Source organism: Meriones unguiculatus, chromosome 5 (assembly GCF_030254825.1).
Source record: "Meriones unguiculatus strain TT.TT164.6M chromosome 5, Bangor_MerUng_6.1, whole genome shotgun sequence".
Lineage (NCBI taxonomy): Eukaryota > Metazoa > Chordata > Mammalia > Rodentia > Muridae > Meriones > Meriones unguiculatus.
This window is the reverse complement of record NC_083353.1, coordinates 68,511,566-68,529,695: the sequence shown is the minus strand read 5'-3', so window position 1 is coordinate 68,529,695 and position 18,130 is coordinate 68,511,566.

Here is an 18,130-nt window from a genome sequence, read left to right as displayed (position 1 = left end):
AGGTGATTTCGTTGAAAGGGAATCTTTTGTGTTCTAGGGTGATTTCGTTGGAAGCGAATATTTGTGTTCTCAGAAGATTTCGTTACGAGCGAATTTTTTTTTCTGGGGCAATTTCATTGCAAGCGACTTTTTTGTGTTCTCCGGTTTTTTCGATGGAAGCAAATTTTGATGTAGGGGGTCATTTCTTTGGAAGCGTTTTTTCTGTGCTCTGGAGCCATTTCATTGGAAGCGAATTTTTTGTGCTCTAGGATAATTTCGTTGGAAACGAAGTTTTTGTGTTCTCAGGTGATTTCGTTGAAAGGGAATCTTTTGTATTCTAGGGTGATTTCGTTGGAAGCGAATTTTTTGTGCTCTGGGATGATATCTTTGAAAGCGAATATTTGTGTTCTCAGGAGATTTCGTTGAAAATGAATTTTTTTGTTCTGGGGTAATATCTTTGGAAGCGAATTTTTTGTGTTCTCGGGTGATTTCGATGGAAGCAAGTTTTTGAAGTATGGGGTCATTTCGTTGGAAGCGTGTTTTCTGTGCTCTGGAGTCATTTCTATGAGAGCGAATTTTTTGTGCGCTGTGATGATTTCGTTGGAAGCGAATATTGGTGTTCTCAGGAGATTTCATTGCAAGCAATTTTTTGTGTTCTGCGTAAATTTCGGTGGATGCGAATTTTTTGTGTTCTCCGGTTTTTTCGATTGAAGCAAATTTTTGAAGTTGGTGGTCATATCATTAGAATCGTGTTTTCTGTGCCCTGGAGTCATTTCGCTGGAATCGTGTTTTTTGTGCTCTGGGGTGATTTCGTTGGAAGCGAATATTTGTGTTCTCAGGAGATTTTGTTAGAAAAGAATTTTTTGTCTTCTGGGGTAATTTTGTTGAAAGCGAATTTTTTGTGTTCTCCGGTTTTTTCGATGGAAGCAAATTTTTGAAGTAGGGGGTCATTTCGTTGGAATTGTGTTTTCTGTGCTCTGGAGTCATTTAGTTGGAAGCTAATTTTTTGTGTTCTGGGGTGATTTCGTTGGAAGCGAATTTTTTGTGTTCTCTGGTTTTTTCGATTGAAGCAAATTTTTGAAGTAGGGGGTCATTTCGTTGGAAGCGTGTTTTCAATGCTCTGGAGTCATTGGTTGGAAGCCAATTTTTTGTGCTCTGGTTTGATTTCGTTGGAAGCAAATTTTGTGTGTTCTCGGGTGATTTCGTTGAAAGGGAATTTTTGCGTTCTAGGGTGATTTCGTTGGAAGCGAATTTTTTGTGCTCTGGAATATTTTTGGAAGCGAATATTTGTGTTCTCAGGAGATTTAGTTGGAAGCGAATTTTTTGTCTTCTGGGGTAATATCGTTGGAAGAGAATTTTTTGTTTTCTCCTTTTTTTTCGATGGAAGCAAGTTTTTGAAGTAGGGGGTCATTTCGTTGGAAGCGTGTTTTCTGTGCTCTGGAGTCATTTCGTTGGATGCAAAATTTTTGTGTTCTGTGGTGATTTCTTTGGAAGCGAATTTTTTTGTGTTCTGGGGTAATTTCAATAGAAGCAATTTTTGTGTTCTGGGGTAATTACTTTGGAATCGAATTTTTTGTTTTCTGGGGTGATTTTGATGGAAGCGAATTGGGTGATTTTGATGGAAGCGAATATTTTGTGTTCTGGGTTGATTTCGTTGGAAGAGAATTTTTTGTGTTCTCGGGCAATTTTGTTGAAAGTGATTTTTTTTGAAGTATGGGGTGATTTCGTTGGAAGCATGTTTTCTGTGCATTGGAGTCATTTCCTTGGAAGCAAATTTTTTGTGTTCTGTGGTGATTTTGTTGGAAATGAATTTTTTGTGTTCTAGGGTGATTTCTTTGGAAGCAATTTTTTGTGCTCTGCGGGAATTTCGTTGGAAGCGAATTTTTTTTTGTTCTGGGGTGATTTCGATGGAAGTAAAAATTTTCCGTTCTGGGGTAATTTCGTTGGAAGCCAATATTTGTGTTCTCGGGTGATTTTTTTGGAAGGGAATTTTTTGTGCTCTTGCTTGATTTGGGTGGAAGTAAGTTTATCTATTCTGGGGTAATTTCTTTGGAAGCGAATTTTTTCTGTTCTCGGGTGATTTGGGTAGAAGCACATTTTTTGTGTTCTGGGTTGATTTTGTTGGAAGCGAATTTTTTGTGCTCTTGGGTGATTTCATTGGAAGCATGTTTTCTGTGTTTTGGAGTCATTTCGTTGGAAGGGAAATTTTTGTGTTCTGGGTGATTTCTTTGGATGCGAATTTTTTGTGTTCTGGGTTGATTTTGTTGGATACGAATTTTTTGTGTTCTCAGGTGATTTCGTTGAAAGTGAATTTTTTTTTTTGCCTTTGGGTAAATTCGTTGGAAGGGAATTTTTTGTGCTTTAGGATGATCATTGGAAGCTAATATTTGTGTTCGCGGGTGATTTCGTTAGAAACGAATTTTTTCTGTTCTCGGGTGATTTTGATGGAAGCAAATTTTTTGTGTTCTGGGTTGATTTCGTTGGAAGCGAATTTTTTTGAAGTATGGGGTGATTTCATTGGAAGCGTGTTTTCTGTGCTCTGGAGTCATTTCTTTGGAATCACATTTTTTGTGTTCTGGGGTGATTTCGTTGGAAGGGAATTTTTGTGTTCTGGGGTAATTTCGTTGGAAGCGAATTTTTTGTGTTCTTAGGTGATTTCGATGGAAGCAAATTTTTGAAGTATGGGCTCATTTCGTTGAAAGCGAATTTTTTGTGCTTGGTGTGATTTTGTTGGAAGTGAATTTTTTGTGCTCTGGGGTGATTTCTTTGGAAGCGAATATTTGTCTTCTCAGGACATTTCTTTGCAAGCGAATTTTTGTGTTCTGGGGTAATTTCGTGGAAGTAAATTTTTTGTGTTCTGGGGTGATTTTGATGGAAGCGAATATTTTGTGTTCTGGGTTGATTTCGTTGGAAGAGAATTTTTGTGTTCTGGGGCAATTTTTTGAAAGCGAATTTTTTTTAATTATGGGGTGATTTTGTTGGAAGCGTGTTTTCTGTGCATTGGAGTCATTTCTTTGGAAGCAAATTTTTTGTGCTCTGCAGGGATTTCGATGGAAGCGAATTTTTTGTATTCTGGGGTAATTTCTTTGGAAGCGAATTTTTTCTGTTCTCAGGTGATTTGGATAGAAGCAAATTTTTTGTGTTCTAGGTTGATTTAGTTGGAAGCGAATTTTTTGTGCTCTGGGGTGATTTCATTGGAAGCGTGTTTTCTGTGTTTTGGAGTCATTTCGTTGGAAGGGAAATTTTTGTGTTCTGAGTGATTTCTTTGGATGCGAATTTTTTGTTTTCTGGTTTGATTTCATTGGACACGAATTTTTTGTGTTCTCAGGTGATTTTGTTGAAAGTGAAATTTTTTTCCTTAGGGTAATTTCGTTGGAAGCGAATTTTTGGTGCTCTGTGGTGATTTCATTGGAAGCGTGTTTTCTGTGTTTTGGAGTCATTTCGTTGGAAGGGAAATTTTTGTGTTCTGAGTGATTTCTTTGGATGCGAATTTTTTGTTTTCTGGGTTGATTTCATTGGACACGAATTTTTTGTGTTCTCAGGTGATTTCGTTGAAAGTGAAATTTTTTTCCTTAGGGTAATTTCGTTGGAAGCGAATTTTTGGTGCTCTGGGTTGATTTCATTGGAAGCGTGTTTTCTGTGTTTTGGAGTAATTTCGTTGGAAGGGAAATTTTTGTGTTCTGAGTGATTTCTTTGGATGCGAATTTTTTGTGTTCTGGGTTGATTTCATTGGACACGAATTTTTTGTGTTCTCAGGTGATTTCGTTGAAAGTGAAATTTTTTCCCTTAGGGTAATTTCATTGGAAGCGAATTTTTGGTGCTCTGGGGTGATTTCTGTGGAAGGGAATATTTGTGTTCTCAGGAGATTTCGTTGGAAAAAAATTTTTTGGTTTTAGGGTGATTTCATTGGAAGCTAATATTTGTGTTCCTGGGTGATTTCGTTAGAAGCGAATTTTTTCTGTTCTCGGGTGATTTCAATGGAAGCAAATTTTTTGTGTTCTGGGTTGATTTCGTTGAAAGAGAATATTTTGTGTTCTGGGGCAATTTAGTTGTAAGTGAATTTTTCTGAAGTATGGGGTGATTTCATTGGAAGCGTGTTTTCTGTGCTCTGGAGTCATTTCTTTGGAAGCAATTTTTTTGTGTTCTGGGGTGATTTCCTTGGAAGCGAATTTTTGTGTTCTGCGGTAATTTCGTTGGAAGCGAAATTTTTGTGTTCTCGGGTGATTTCGATGAAGCAAATTTTTCAAGTATGGGCTCATTTCATTGAAAGCGAATTTTTTGTGCTTGGGGTGATTTCGTTGGAAGCGAATTTTTTGTGCTTTGGGGTGATTTCTTTGGAAGCGAATATTTGTCTTCTCAGGAGATTTCTTTGCAAGCGAAATTTTTGTGTTCTGGGGTAATTTTGTTGGAAGCGAATTTTTTGTGTTCTCGGGTGATTTCGATGGAAGCGAATTTTTCATGTTCCTGGGTGATTTCGTTGGAAGCAAATATTTGTGTTCCCTGGTGATTTCGTTGGAACCTAATTTTTTATGTTCTGGGGTATTTTTGTTGGAAGCGAATTTTTTCTGTTCTCGGGTGATTTCGATAGAAGCAAATTTTTCGTGTTCTGGGTTGATTTCTTTGGAAGTAAATTTTTTGTGTGTTGGGGTGATGTCGTTGGAAGCGATTTTTTTTTGTGTTCAGGGGTGATTTCGATGGAAGCAAATTTTTTCTGTTTTGTGGTAATTTCGTTTGACGTGAATTTTTTGTGTTCTCGGGTGATTTTGTTGGAAGCGAATTTGTTTGTTCTCTGGGATGATTTCTTTGGAAGCGCATATTTGTGTTATCAGGAGATTTCATTGGAAGCGAATTTTTTGTGTTCTTGGGTAATTTTGTTGGAAGCGAATTTTTTGTGTTCTTGGGTGATTTCGATGGAAGCAAATTTTTGAAATACGAGGTCATTGCGTTGGAAGCGTGTTTTCTGTGCTCTGGAGTCATTTCGTTGGAAGCGAATTCTTTGTGCTCTGTGGCGATTTCTTTGGATGCGAATTTTTTGTGTTCTCCGGGTATTTCGCTGGAAGCAAATATTTGTGTTCTCAGAAGATTACGTTGCAAGCGAATTTTTTGTGTTCTGGGGTAATTTGGTTGGAATCGAATTTTTTGTGTTCTCTGGTTTTTTCAATGGAAGCAAATTGTTGAAATAGGGGGTCATTTCATTGGAATCGTGTTTTCTGTGCTCTGGAGTCATTTCGTTGGAAGGGAATTTTTTGAGCTCTGGGGTGATTTCATTGGAAGCAAATTTTTTTGTGCTCTGGGATGATTTCTTTGGAAGCGAATATTTGTGTTCTCAGGAGATTTCGTTGGAAGCGAATTTTTTGTGTTCTGGGGTAATTTTTGTTGAAAGTGATTTTTTTGTGTTCTCGGGTGATTTCGATGGAAGCAAATTTTTGAAATATCGGGTCATTTCTTTGAAAGCGTGTTTTCTGTGCTCTGGAGACATTTCGTTGGAAGCGAAATTTTGTGTCCTGGGTTGATTTCGTTGGAAGCAAAATTTTTTTTTAAATATGGGGTGATTTTGTTGGAAGCGTGTCTTCTGTTCTCTGGAGTAATTTTTTGGAAGCAAATTTTTTGTGTTCTGGTGTAATTTCTTTGGAAGCGAATTTTTTGTGTTCTTGGGTGATTTCGATGGAAGCAAACTTTTCCTGTTCTGGGGTAATTTATTTGGAAGCCAATATTTGTGTTCTCGGGTGATTTTGTTGGAAGGGAAATTTTTGTGCTCTGGGTTAATTTGGTTGGATGTAAATTATTTCTATTCTGGGATAATTTCGTAGGATGCAAATTTTTTTTGTCTTTTCATGTAATTTCGTTGAAAGAGAATTTTTTTGTGTTCTAGGGTGATTTCGTTGGAAGCGAATTTTTTGTGCTCTGGGGTGATTTCTTTTGAAACGAATATTTGTGTTCTCAGAAGATTTTGTTGGAACGAATTTTTTGTGTCTGGGGTCATTTTGATGGAAGCGAATTTTTTGTGTTCTCCAGTATTTTCGATGAAAGCAAATTTTTGAAGTAGGGGTTCATTTCGTTGGAAGCGTGTTTTCTGTGCTCTGGAATCATTTCGTTGAAAGCAATTTTTTTGTGTTCTGGGGTAATTTCTTTGGAAGAAAATTTTTCTGTTCTGAGGTAATTTCGTTGGAAGCCAACATTTGTATTCTCGGTTGATTTCGTTGGAAGCAAATTTTTGTGTTCTGGGGTGATTTTGTTGGAAGGGAAGTTTTTGTGCTCTTGGTTGATATCTTTGGAAGCAAATTTTTTCTCTTATGGGGTAATTTCGTTGGAAGCCAATATTTGTGTTCTCGAGTGATTTCGTTGTAAGGGAATTTTTTGTGCTCTAGGGTGATTTCGTTGGAAGCTAATTTTTTGTGCTCTGGGGTGATTTCCTTGGTAGCGAATATTTGTGTTCCTGGGTGATTTTGTTGGAAGCAATTTTTTTTGTGTTCTGGGGTAATTACGTTGGATGCGAATATTTTTGTTTTCGTGTGATTTCGTTGAAAGCGAATTTTTTGTGTTCTAGGGTGATTTGATTGGGAGCGAATTTATTGTGATCTGGGGTGATTTCTGTGGAAGCGAATATTTGTGTACTCAGGAGATTTCGTTGCAAGCGAATTTTTTTGTGTTCTGGGGTAATTTCGTTGGAAGCGAAATTATTGTGTTCTCTGGTTTTTTCGATGGAAGCAAATTTTTGAAGTAGGCGGTTGTTTCGTTGGAAGCGTGTTTTGGTGCTCTGGAGTCATTTTGGTGGAAGCGAATATTTTGTGTTCTGGGGTGATTTCGTTGGAAGCGAATTTTTTGTGTTCTTGGGTAATTTCTTTGGAAGCGAATATTTTGTGTTCTCAGGTGATTTCCATGGAAGCCAATTTTTGAAGTATGGGGACATTTTCTTGGAAGCAAATGTTTTGTGCTTTGGGGTGATTTCGTTAGAAGCGAATTTTTTGTGCTCTGGTGTGATTTCTTTGGAAGTGAATATTTGTGTTATCAGGAGATTTCGTTGCAAGCGAATTTCTTGTGTACTGGGGTAATTTCGTTGGAAGCGATTTTTAATGTGTTCTCGGGTGATTTCGATGGAAGCGAATTTTTCATGTTCTAGGGTTATTTCTTTGGAAGCACATATTTGTGATCCTGAGTGATTTAGATGGAAGCAAATTTCTTCCGTTCTGGGGAAATTTCTTAGGAAGCCAATATTTTAGTTCTCGGGTGATTTTGTTGGAAGGGAATTTTTTGTGCTCGGGGTTGATTTGGTAGGAAGTACATATTTTCTGTTCTGGGGCAATTTCATTGGACACGAATTTTTTGTGTTCTAGGGTGATTTCTTTGGAAGAGAATAGTTGTGTTCTCAGGAGATTTCGTTGGACACGAATTTTATGTGTTCTCGTGTAATTTCGTTGGAAAAGAATTTTTTGTGTTTTCTGGGCTTTTCGAAGGAAGGAAATTTTTGAAGTATGGGGTCATTTCATTGGAAGCGTGTTTTCTGTTCTGTGGAGTCATTTTGTTAGAAGCGAATTTTTTGTACTCTGGGGTGATTTCGTTGGAAGCGAATTTTTTGTGTTCTCGGGTGATTTCTTTGAAAGGAATTTGTGCGTTCTAGGGTGATTTGGTTGAAATGATTTTTTTGTGCTCGGGGATGATATCTTTGGAAGCGAATATTTGTGTTCTCAGGAGATTTCGTTGGAAAAGAAATTTTTGTCTTCGGGGGTAATTTCGTTGGAAGCGAATTTTTTCTGTTCTGGGGTGATTTCGTTGGAAGCGAATTTTTTGTGCTCTGGGATGATTTCGTTGGAAGCGAATATTTGTGTTCTCAGGAGTATTCGTTGTATGCGAATTTTTGGTGTTCTGGGGTGATTTCGTTGGAAGGGAATTTTTGTGTTCTAGGGTGATTTCTTTGGAAGCGAATTTTTTGTGCTCTGGGATGATATCCTTGGAAGCGAATATTTGTATTCTCAGGAGATTTTGTTGGAAAAGAATTTTTTGTCTTCTGGTGTAATATCCTTAGAAAAGAATTTTTTGTGTTCTCCCGTCTTTTCGATGGAAGCAAATATTTGAAGTAAGGGGTCATTTCGTTGGAAGCCTGTTTTCTGTGCTCTGGAGTCATTTCTTTGGAAGCAAATTTTTTGTGCTCTGGGGTGATTTCATTGGAAGCGAATATTTGTGCTCTCAGGAGATTTCATTGCAAGCGAATTTTCTGTGTTCTGGGGTGATTTTGTAGGAATCGAATTTTTTGTGTTCTCTGGTGATTTCGTTGAAAGGGAATTTTTGTGTTCTAGGGTGATTTCTTTGGAAGCGAAGTTTTTGTGCTCTGGGATGATATCTTTGGAAGCGAATATTTGTGTTCTCGGGACATTTCGTTGGAAGCGAATTTTTTGTGTTCTGGTGTAATTTCGTTAGAAACGAATTTTTTGTGTTTTCCAGTCTTTTCGATGGAGCAAATTTTTGAAGTAGGGGGTCATTTCGTTGGAATCATGTTTTCTGTGCTGTGGAGTCATTTTGTTGGAAGCGAATTTTTTGTACTCTGTGGTAATTTCGTTGGAAGCGAACATTTGTGTTCTCAGGAGATTTCGTTGCAAGCGAATTTTTGGTATTCTGGGGTGATTTCGTTGGAAGAGAATTTTTGTGTTCTAGGGTGATTTCTTTGGAAGCGAATTTTTTGTGCTCCGGGATGATAAGATTGGAAGCCAATATTTGTGTTCTCAGGAGATTTCATTGGAAAAGAATTTTTTGTCTTCTGGGGTAATATGGTTGGAAGAGAATTTTTTGTGTTCTCCGATTTTTTTGATGGAAGCAAATTTTAGAAGTAGGGGGTCATTTCGTTGGATGGGTGTTTTCTGTGTCCTGTAGTTATTTCTTTGGAAGCGATTTTTTTGTGCTCTGGGGTGATTTCGTTGGAAGCGAATTTTTTGTGTTCTCGGGTGATTTCTTTGAAAGGGAATTTTTGTGTACTAGGGTGATTTCATTGGAAGCGAATTTTTGGTGCTCTGGGATGATATCCTTTGAAGCGAATATTTGTGTTCTCAGGAGATTTCGTTGGAAAAGAATTTTTTATCTTCTGGGGTAATATCGTTAGAAGAGAATTTTTTGTGTTCTCCAGTCTTTTCGATGGAAGCAAATTTTGAATTATGGGGTCATTTCGTTGGAAGCGTGTTTTCTGTTTCCTGGAGTCATGTCGTTGGAAGCGAATTTTTTGAGCTCTGGGCTCATTTCTTTGGAATCGAATATTTGTGTTCTCAGGAGATTTCGTTGCAAGCTAATTTTTTGTGCTCTGGGGTGATTTCGTTGGAAGCGAATTTTTTGTGTTCTCGCGTGATATCTTTAAAAGGGAATTTTTGCGTTCTTGGGTGATTTCGTTGGAAGCGAATTTTTTGTGCTCTGGGATGATATCTTTGGAAGCAAATATTTGTGTTCTCAGGAGATTTCGTTGGAAAAGAATTTTTTGTCCTCTGGGGTAATGTCGTTGGAAGAGAATTTTTGTGTTCTCCGTTTTTTTCGAGGGAAGCAATTTTTTGAAGTATGGGGTCATTTCGTTGGAAGCGTGTTTTATGTGCTCTGGAGTCATTTCATTGGAAGCGAATTTTTTGTGCTCTGGGGTGATTTGGTGCTAGCGAATATTTGTGTTCTCAGGACATTTCGTTGCAAGCGAATTTTTTGTGTTCTTCGGTTTTTTCGATGGAAGCAAATTTTTGAAGTACGGGGTCATTTCGTTGGAAGCGTGTTTTCTGTGCTCAGGAGTCATTTCGTTGGAAGCGAATATTTTGTGCTCTGGGGTGATTTCGTTGGAAGCGAATATTTTGGGTTCTCGGGTGATTTCGTTGAAAGGGAATTTTTGCCTTCTAAGGTGATTTTGTTGAAATGATTTTTTTGTGCTCTGGGATGATATCTTTTCAAGTCAATATTTGTGTTCTCAGGAGATTTCGTTGGAAAAGAATTTTTTGTCTTCTGGGGTAATATCGTTGGAAGCGAATTTTTTTGTGCTCTGGGATGATATCTTTGGAAGCAAATATTTGTGATCTCAGGAGATTTCGTTGGAAAAGAATTTTTTGTCTTCTGGGGTAATGTCGTTGGAAGAGAATTTTTTGTGTTCTCCGGTTTTTTCGATGCAAGCAATTTTTTGAAGTAGGGGGTCATTTCTTTGGAAGCATGTTTTCTGTGCTCTGGAATCATTTCGTTGGAAGCGAATATTTGTGTTCTCAGGAGATTTCGTTGCAAGCGAATTTTTTGTGTTCTTTGGTTTATTCGATGGAAGCAAATATTTGAAGTAGGGGGTCATTTCGTTGTAAGTGTGTTTTCTGTGCTCAGGAGTCATTTCGTAGTAAGCGAATTTTTTGTGCTCTGGGATGATATCTTTGGAATCGAATATTTGTGTTGTCAGGTGATTTCCTTGGAAAAGAATTTTTTGTCTTCTGGGGTAATGTCATTGGAAGAGAATTTTTTGTGTTCTCCGATTTTTTCGATGGAAGCAATTTTTTGAAGTAGGGGGTCATTTCGTTGGAAGCATGTTTTCTGTGCTCAGGAGTCATTTCGTTGGAAGCGAATTTTTTGTGTTCTCGAGTGATATCGTTGAAAGGGAATTTTTGTGTTCTAGGGTGATTTCGTTGGAAGCGAATTTTTTGGGTTCTCGGGTGATTTTGTTGAAAGGGAATTTTTGCGTTCTAAGGTGATTTTGTTGAAATGATTTTTTTGTGCTCTGGGATGATATCTTTGGAAGTGAATATTTGTGTTCTCAGGAGATTTCGTTGGAAAAGAATTTTTTGTCTTCTGGGGTAATATCGTTGAAAGCGAATTTTTTGTGCTCTGGGATGTTATCTTTGGAAGCGAATATTTGTGTTCTCAGGAGATTTCGTTGGAAAAGAATTTTTTGTCTTCTGGGGTAATGTCGTTGGAAGAGAATTTTTTGTGTTCTCTGGTTTTTTCGATGCTAGCAATTTTTGGAAGTAGGGGGTCATTTCCTTGGAAGCGTGTTTTCTGTGCTCTGGAGTCATTTCGTTGGAAGCCAATATTTGTGTTCTCAGGAGATTTCGTTGCAAGCGAATTTTTTGTGTTCTGGGATGATATCTTTGGAAGCGAATATTTGTGTTCTCAGGAGATTTCGGTGGAAAAGAGTTTTTTGTGTTCTCCGATTTTACGATAGAAACAAATTTTTGAAGTAGGGTATCATTTCGTTGGAAGCGTGTTTTCTGTGTTCTGGAGTCATTTCGTTGGAAGCGAATATTTTTGCTCTCGGGTGATTTCTTTGAAAGGGAATTTTTGTTTTCTGAGGTGATTTCGTTGGAAGCGAATTTTTTGTGTTCTCGGATGATTTCCTTGAATGGGAATTTTTGTGTTGTAGGGTGATTTCTTTGGAAGCGAAGTTTTTGTGCGCTGGGATGACATCTTTGGAAGCAAGTATTTGTGTTATCAGGAGATTTCGTTGGAAAAGAATTTTTTGTCTTCTGGGGTAATATCGTTGGAAGAGAATTTTTTGTGTTCTCCAGTCTTCTCGATGGAAGCAAATTTTTGAAGTAGGGGGTCATTTCGTTGGAAGCGAGTTTTCTGTTCTCTGGAGTCATTTCTTTGGAAGCGAATTTTTTGTATTCTGGGGTAATTTCTTTGGAAGCGAATTTTTTCTGTTCTTGGGTGATTTCGATGGAAGAAAATTTTTGAAATATTGGATCATTTCGTTGGAAGCAAATTTTTCGTGTTCTAAGGTGATTTCGTTGGAAGAGAATTTTTTGTGTTTTCGGGTGATTTCGTTGAAAGGAAATTTTTGTGTTCTCGGGTGATTTCGTTTGAAACGAGTTTTTTATGGTCTAGGGTGATTTCATTGCAAGCGAATTTTTTTGTATTCTGCGGTAATTTCTTTGGAAGCGAATTTGTTGTGTTCTCGGGTGATTTCGTTGAAAGCAAATTTTTTCTGTTCTCGGGTGATTTCGTTGGAAGCGTATTTTCTGTGCTCTGGAGTCATTTCGTTGGAAGCGAATTTTTTGTACTCTGGGGTGATTTCGTTGGAAGCGAATATTTGTGTTCTCAGGAGATTTCGTTGGAAGCGAATTTTTGTGTTCTGGGGTGATTTCGTTGCAAGCGAATTTTTTTGTATTCTGCGGTAATTTCTTTGGAAGCGAATTTGTTGTGTTCTCAGGTGATTTCGTTGAAAGCAAATTTTTTATATTCTAGGGTGATTCGGATGGAAGCGAATTTTCTGTGTTCTCGGGTGATTTCGTTGGAAGCGTGTTTTCTGTGCTCTGGAGTCATTTCGTTGGAAGCAAATTTTTTGTGCTCTGGCGTGATTTCGTTGGAAGCGAAATTTTTGTGTTCTCGGGGGATTTCGTTTGAAGCGAGTTTTTTATGTTCTAGGGTGATATCGTTGCAAGCGAATTTTTTGTGTTCTGGGGTAATATCGTTGGAAGTGAATTTGTTGTGTTCTCGGGTGATTTGTTTGAAAGCAAATTTTTTCTGTTCTCGGGTGATTTCGTTGGAAGCGTGTTTTCTGTGCTCTGGAGTCATTTCGTTGGAAGCGAATTTTTTGTATTCTGGGGTGATTTCGTTGGAAGCGAATATTTGTGTTCTCAGGAGATTTCGATGGAAGCGAATTTTTGTGTTCTGGGGTGATTTCGTTGGAAGCGAATTTTTTTTGTTCTCGGGTGATTTCTTTGAAAGGGAAATTTTGTTTTCTGAGGTGATTTCGTTGGTAGCGAATTTTTCCTGCTCTGGGATGATATCTTTGGAAGCGAATATTTGTGTTCTCAGAAGATTTCGTTGCAAGCGAATTATTTGTTCTGGGCTGATTTCGTTGGAAGCGAATTTTTTTGTGTTCTCTTGTGATTTCGTTTAAAGGGAATTTTTGTGTTCTAGGGTGATTTCTTTGGAAGCGAATTTTTTGTGCTCTGGGATGATATCTTTGGAAGCGAATATTTCTGTTCTCAAGAGATTTCGTTGGAAAAGAATTTTTTGTCTTCTGGGGTAATATCGTTGAAAGCGAATTTTTTGTGTTCTCTGGTTTTTTCGATGGAAGCAAATTTTGAAGTACGGTGTCATTTCATTGGAAGCATGTTTTCTGTGGTCTGGAGTCATTTCGTTGGAAGCGAATTTTTTGTGCTCCGGGGTGATTTCGCTGGAAGCGAATTTGTCTTCTGGGGTAATGTCGTTGGAAGAGAATTTTTTGTGTTCTCCGGTTTTTTCTATGGAAACAATTTTTTGAAGTAGGGGGTCACTTCGTTGGAATCGTGTTTTCTGTGCTCTGGAGTCATTTCTTTGGAAGCGAATTTTGTGTGCTCTGGGGTGATTTCGTTGGAAGGGAATTTTTTTGTGTTCTCAGGTGATTTTTTTTGAAAGGGAATTTTTTTGTTGTAGGGTGATTTCGTTGGAATCGAATTTTTTGTTCTCTGGGATGATATCTTTGGAAGCGAATATATGTGTTCTCAGGAGATTTCGTTGGAAAAAATTTTTTGTCTTCTAGGGTAATATTATTGGAAGAGAATTTTTTGTGTTCTCCGTTTTTTTTCGATGGAAGCAAATTTTTGAAATAGGGGGTCATTTCGTTGGAAGCGAATTTTTTTGTGCTCTGGGGTGATTTCGTTGGAAGCGAATATTTGTGTTCTCAGGAGATTTCGTTGCAAGCGAATTTTTTGTGTTCTGGGGTGATTTCGTTGGAAGCGAATTTTTTGTGTTCTGGGATGATATCTTTGGAAGCGAATATTTGTGTTCTCAGGAGATTTCGGTGAAAAAGAGTTTTTTGTGTTCTCCGGTTTTACGATAGAAGCAAATTTTTGAAGTAGGGGGTCATTTCGTTGGAAGCGTGTTTTCTGTGTTCTGGAGTCATTTCGTTGGAAGCGAATTTTTTTGTTCTAGGGTGATTTTGTTGGAAGCGAATTTTTTTGTTCTCTGGGATGATTTCTTTGGAAGCGAATATTTGTGTTCTCAGGAGATTTCGTTGGAAGCGAATTTTTTGTGTTCTGGGGTAATTTCTTTGCACGCAAATTTTTTTGTATTCTTGGGTGATTTCAATGGAAGCAAATTTTTGAAATATTGGGTCATTTTGTTGGAAGCGTGATTTCTGTGCTCTGGAGTCATTTCGTTGGAAGCGAATTTTTTGTGCTCTGGGGTGATTTCGTTCGAAGCGAATTTTTTGTGGTCTGGGGTGATTTGGTTGGAAGCGAATTTTTTGTCTTCTGTGGTGATTTCGATGGAAGCGAATTTTTTATGTATTAGGGTGATTTCGTTGGAGGCGAATTTTTTTGTGTTCAGGGGTCATTTCATTGGAAGCATGCTTTCTGTGCTCAGGAGTCATATTTTTGGAAGCGAATTTTTTGTGCTCTGGGGTGATTTCGTTGGAAGCAAATTTTTTGTGTTCTCGGGGGATTTCGTTGAAAGGGAGTTTTTGTGTTCTAGGGTGATTTCTTTGGAAGCGATTTTTTTCTACTCTGTGATGATATCTTTGGAAGCGAATATTTGTGTTCTCAGGAGATTTCGTTGGAAAAGAATTTTTTGTCTTCTGGGGTAATATTGTTGGAAGATTTTTTTGTGTTCTCCGGTTTTTTTGATGGAAGCAAATTTTTGAAATAGGGGGTCATTTCGTTGGAAGCGTGTTTTCTGTGTTGTAGAGTCATTTTGTTGGAAGCGAATATATGTGTTCTCAGGAGATTTCGTTGAAAGCGAATTTTTTGTGTTCTAGGGTGATTTCGTTGGAAGCGAATTTTTTGTGTTCTGGGGAGATTTCGATTGTAGGAAATTTTTGAAGTATGTGATCATTTCGTTGGAAGTTTGTTTTCTGTGCTCTGGAGTCATTTCTTTTGAAGCGAATTTTTTGTGTTCTGGGGTGAGTTCGATGGAAGCAAATATTTGTGTTCTCAGAAGATTTCTTTGCAAGCGACTTTTTTGTAGTCTGGGGTAATTGGTTTGGAAGCGAATTTTTGTGTCCTCATGTGATTTCAATGGAAGCAAATTTTTGAAGTATACGGTCATTTCGTTGGAAGCAAATTTTTTCTTCTTTGGGGTGATTTTGTTGGAAGCGAATTTATTGTGCTCTGGGGTGATTTCGTTGGAAGCAAATTTTTTGTCTCTGTGTTGATTTCGATGGAAGCGATTTTTTATGTTCTAGGGTTATTTCGTTGGAAGGGAAAATTTGTGTTCTCGGGTCATTTCATTCGAAGCGTGTTTTCTGTGCTCTGGAGTCATTTCGTTGGAAGCGAATTTTTTGTGTTCTCAGGAGATTTCATTGCAAGCGAATTTTCTGTGTTCTGCGGTGATTTCTTTGGAAGCGAATTTTTTTTGTTCTCGGGGGATTTCAATGAAAGGGAATTTTTGTGTTGTAGGGTGATTTCTTTGGAAGAGAAATTTTTGTGCTCTGGGATGATATCTTTGAGAACGAATATTTGTTTTCTCAGGAGATTTCGTTGCAAAAGAATATTTTGTCTTCTGGGGAAATTTCGTTGGAAGCAAATTGTTTGTGTTCTGGGGTGATTTCGATGGTAGCAAATTTTTGAAGTATGGGGTCATTTTGTTGGACGCGTGTTTTCTATGCTCTGGAGTCATTTCTTTGGAAGCGAATTTTTTGTGCTCTGGGGTGATTTTGTTGGAAGCGAATATTGGTGTTCTCAGGAGATTTCGCTGCAAGCGAATTTTTTGTTTTCTGGGCTAATTTTTTTGGTGCGAATTTTTGGTGTTCTCAGGTGATTTCAATGGAAACAAATTTTTGAAGTAGGGAGTCATTTCGTTGGAAGCCTGTTTTCTGTGCCCTCGAGTCATTTTGTTGGATGCGAATTTTTTGTGCTCTGGGTTGATTTCTTCGGAAGCGAATTTTTTGTGTTCTCGGGTGATTTAGATGGTAGCAAATTTTTGAAGAATTGGGTCATTTCGTTGGAAACAATTTATTTGTGTTCTGAGGTGATTTCGTTGGAAGAGAAATTTTTGTGTGCTCAGGATTTTTCGATGGAAGCAAATTTTTGAAGTAGGGGGTCATTTCGTTGGAAGCGTGTTTTCTGTGCTCTGGAGTCATTTCGTTGGAAGTAAATTTTTTGTGTTCTTTGGTGATTTCGTTGGAAGCGAATTTTTTGTGTTCTGGGGTAATTTCGTTGGAAGCGAATTTTTTGTGTTCTCCGGTGATTTCGTTGAAAGGGAATTTTTTTTGTGTTCTAGGGTGATTTCTTTGGAATCGAATATTTTGTGTTCTGCTTTGATTTCAATGGAAGCAAATATTTTCCGTTCGGTAGTAATTTCGTTGGACGTAACCTTTTTGTGTTCTCTGGTGATTTAGTTGAAAGGGAATTTTTTGTGTTCTAGGGTGATTTCGTTGGAAGCGAATATTTGTGTTCTCAGGAGATTTCTTTGGAAAAGAATTTTTTGTCTTCTGGGGTAATATGGTTGGAAGAGAATTTTTTGTGTTCTCCGGTTTTTTCGATGGAAGCAAATTTTTGAAGTAGGGGGTCATATCGTTGAAAGCGTGTTTTCTTTGCTCTGAAGTCATTTCATTGGAAGCAAATTTTTTGTGCTCTGGGGTGATTTCGTTGGAAGCGAATTTTTTGTTTTCTCGGGTGATTTCTCTAAAAGGGAATTTTTTGTGTTCTGGGGTGATTTCGTTGGAAGCGAATTTTTTTTGCTCTGGGATGATATCTTTGGAAGCGAATATTTGTGTTCTCAGGAGATTTCGTTGGAAAAGAATTTTTTCTCTTCTGGGGTAATATCGTTGGAAGAGAATTTTTTGTGTTCTCCGGTTTCTTCAATGGAAGCAAATTTTTGAAATAAGGGGTCATTTCATTCATAACGACTTTTCTGTGCTCTGGAGTCATTTCTTTGGAAGCGAATTTTTTGTGTTCTCAGATGATTTCAACGGAAACAAATTTTTGAAGTATGGTATCATTTCGTTCGAAGCGTATTTTCTTTGCTCTGGAGTCATTTCTTTGGAAGCGAATATTTTGTGTTCTGGGGAGATTTCGTTGGAAGCGAATATTTGTGTTCTCAGAAGATTTCCTTGCAAGCGAATTTTTTCTGTTCTCCGGTTTTTTCGATGGAAGTAAATTTTTGAAGTAGGAGGTCATTTCGTTGGAAGCATGTTTTCGGAGCTCTGGAGTCATTTCGTTGGAAGTGAATTTTTTGTGCTCTGGGTTGATTTCGTTGGAAGCGAATTTTTTGTGTTCTGGGGTGATTTCGTTGAAAGGGAAATTTTGGTGTTCTGGGGTGATTTCGTTGGAAGTGAAATTTTTGTGCTCTGGGATGTTTTCTTTGGAAGCGAATATTTGTGTTCTCAGGAGATTTCGTTGGAAGCGAATGTTTTGTGTTCTGGGGTAATTTCATTGAAAGGGAATTTTTTATGTTCTAGGGTGATTTCGTTGGAAGCAAATTTTTTGTGCTCTGGAGTGATTTGGTTGGAAGCGAATTTTTTGTCTTCTATGGTGATTTCGATGGATGCGAATATTTTATGTTCTAGAGTGATTTCGTTGAAAGCGAATTTTTTGTGTTCTGGAGTCATTTCATTGGAATCGTGTTTTCTGTGCTCTGGAGTCATTTTGTTAGAAGCGAATTTTTTGTGCTCTGTGATGTTTTCTTTGGAAGCGAATATTTGTGATCTCAGGAGATTTCGTTGGAAGCGAATTTTTTGTGTTCTGGGGTAATTTCGATGGAATAGAAATATTTATGCTCTCAAGATTTTTTGATGGAAGCAAATTTTTGAAGTAGGGAGTCATTTTGTTGGAAGCGTGTTTTCTGTGCTCTGGAGTCATTTCGTTGTAAGCGAATTTTTTTGTGCTCTGGGGTGATTTCGTTGGTAGCGCATTTTCTGTGTTCTGGGATAATTTCGTTGGAAGTGAATTTTTTTTGTTCTCGGGTGATTTCGATGGATGCCAATTTTTGAAGTATGGGATCATTTCCTTGGAAGCGTGTTTTCTGTGCTCTGGAGTCATTTCGTTGGAAGAGAATTTTTTGTTGTCTGCGGTGATTTTGTCGGAAGCGAAATTTTTGTGTTCTAGGGTAATTTCGTTGGAAGCGAATTTCTTGTGTTCTGGTTTAATTTAGTTGGACGTGAATTTTTTGTGTTTTCGGGTGATTTCTTTGAAAGGAAATTTTTTATGTTCGAGGGTGATTTTGTAGGAAGAGAATTTTTTGTGCTCTGGGATGATTTCTTAGAAGTGAATATTTGTGTTCTCAGAAGATTTCGTTG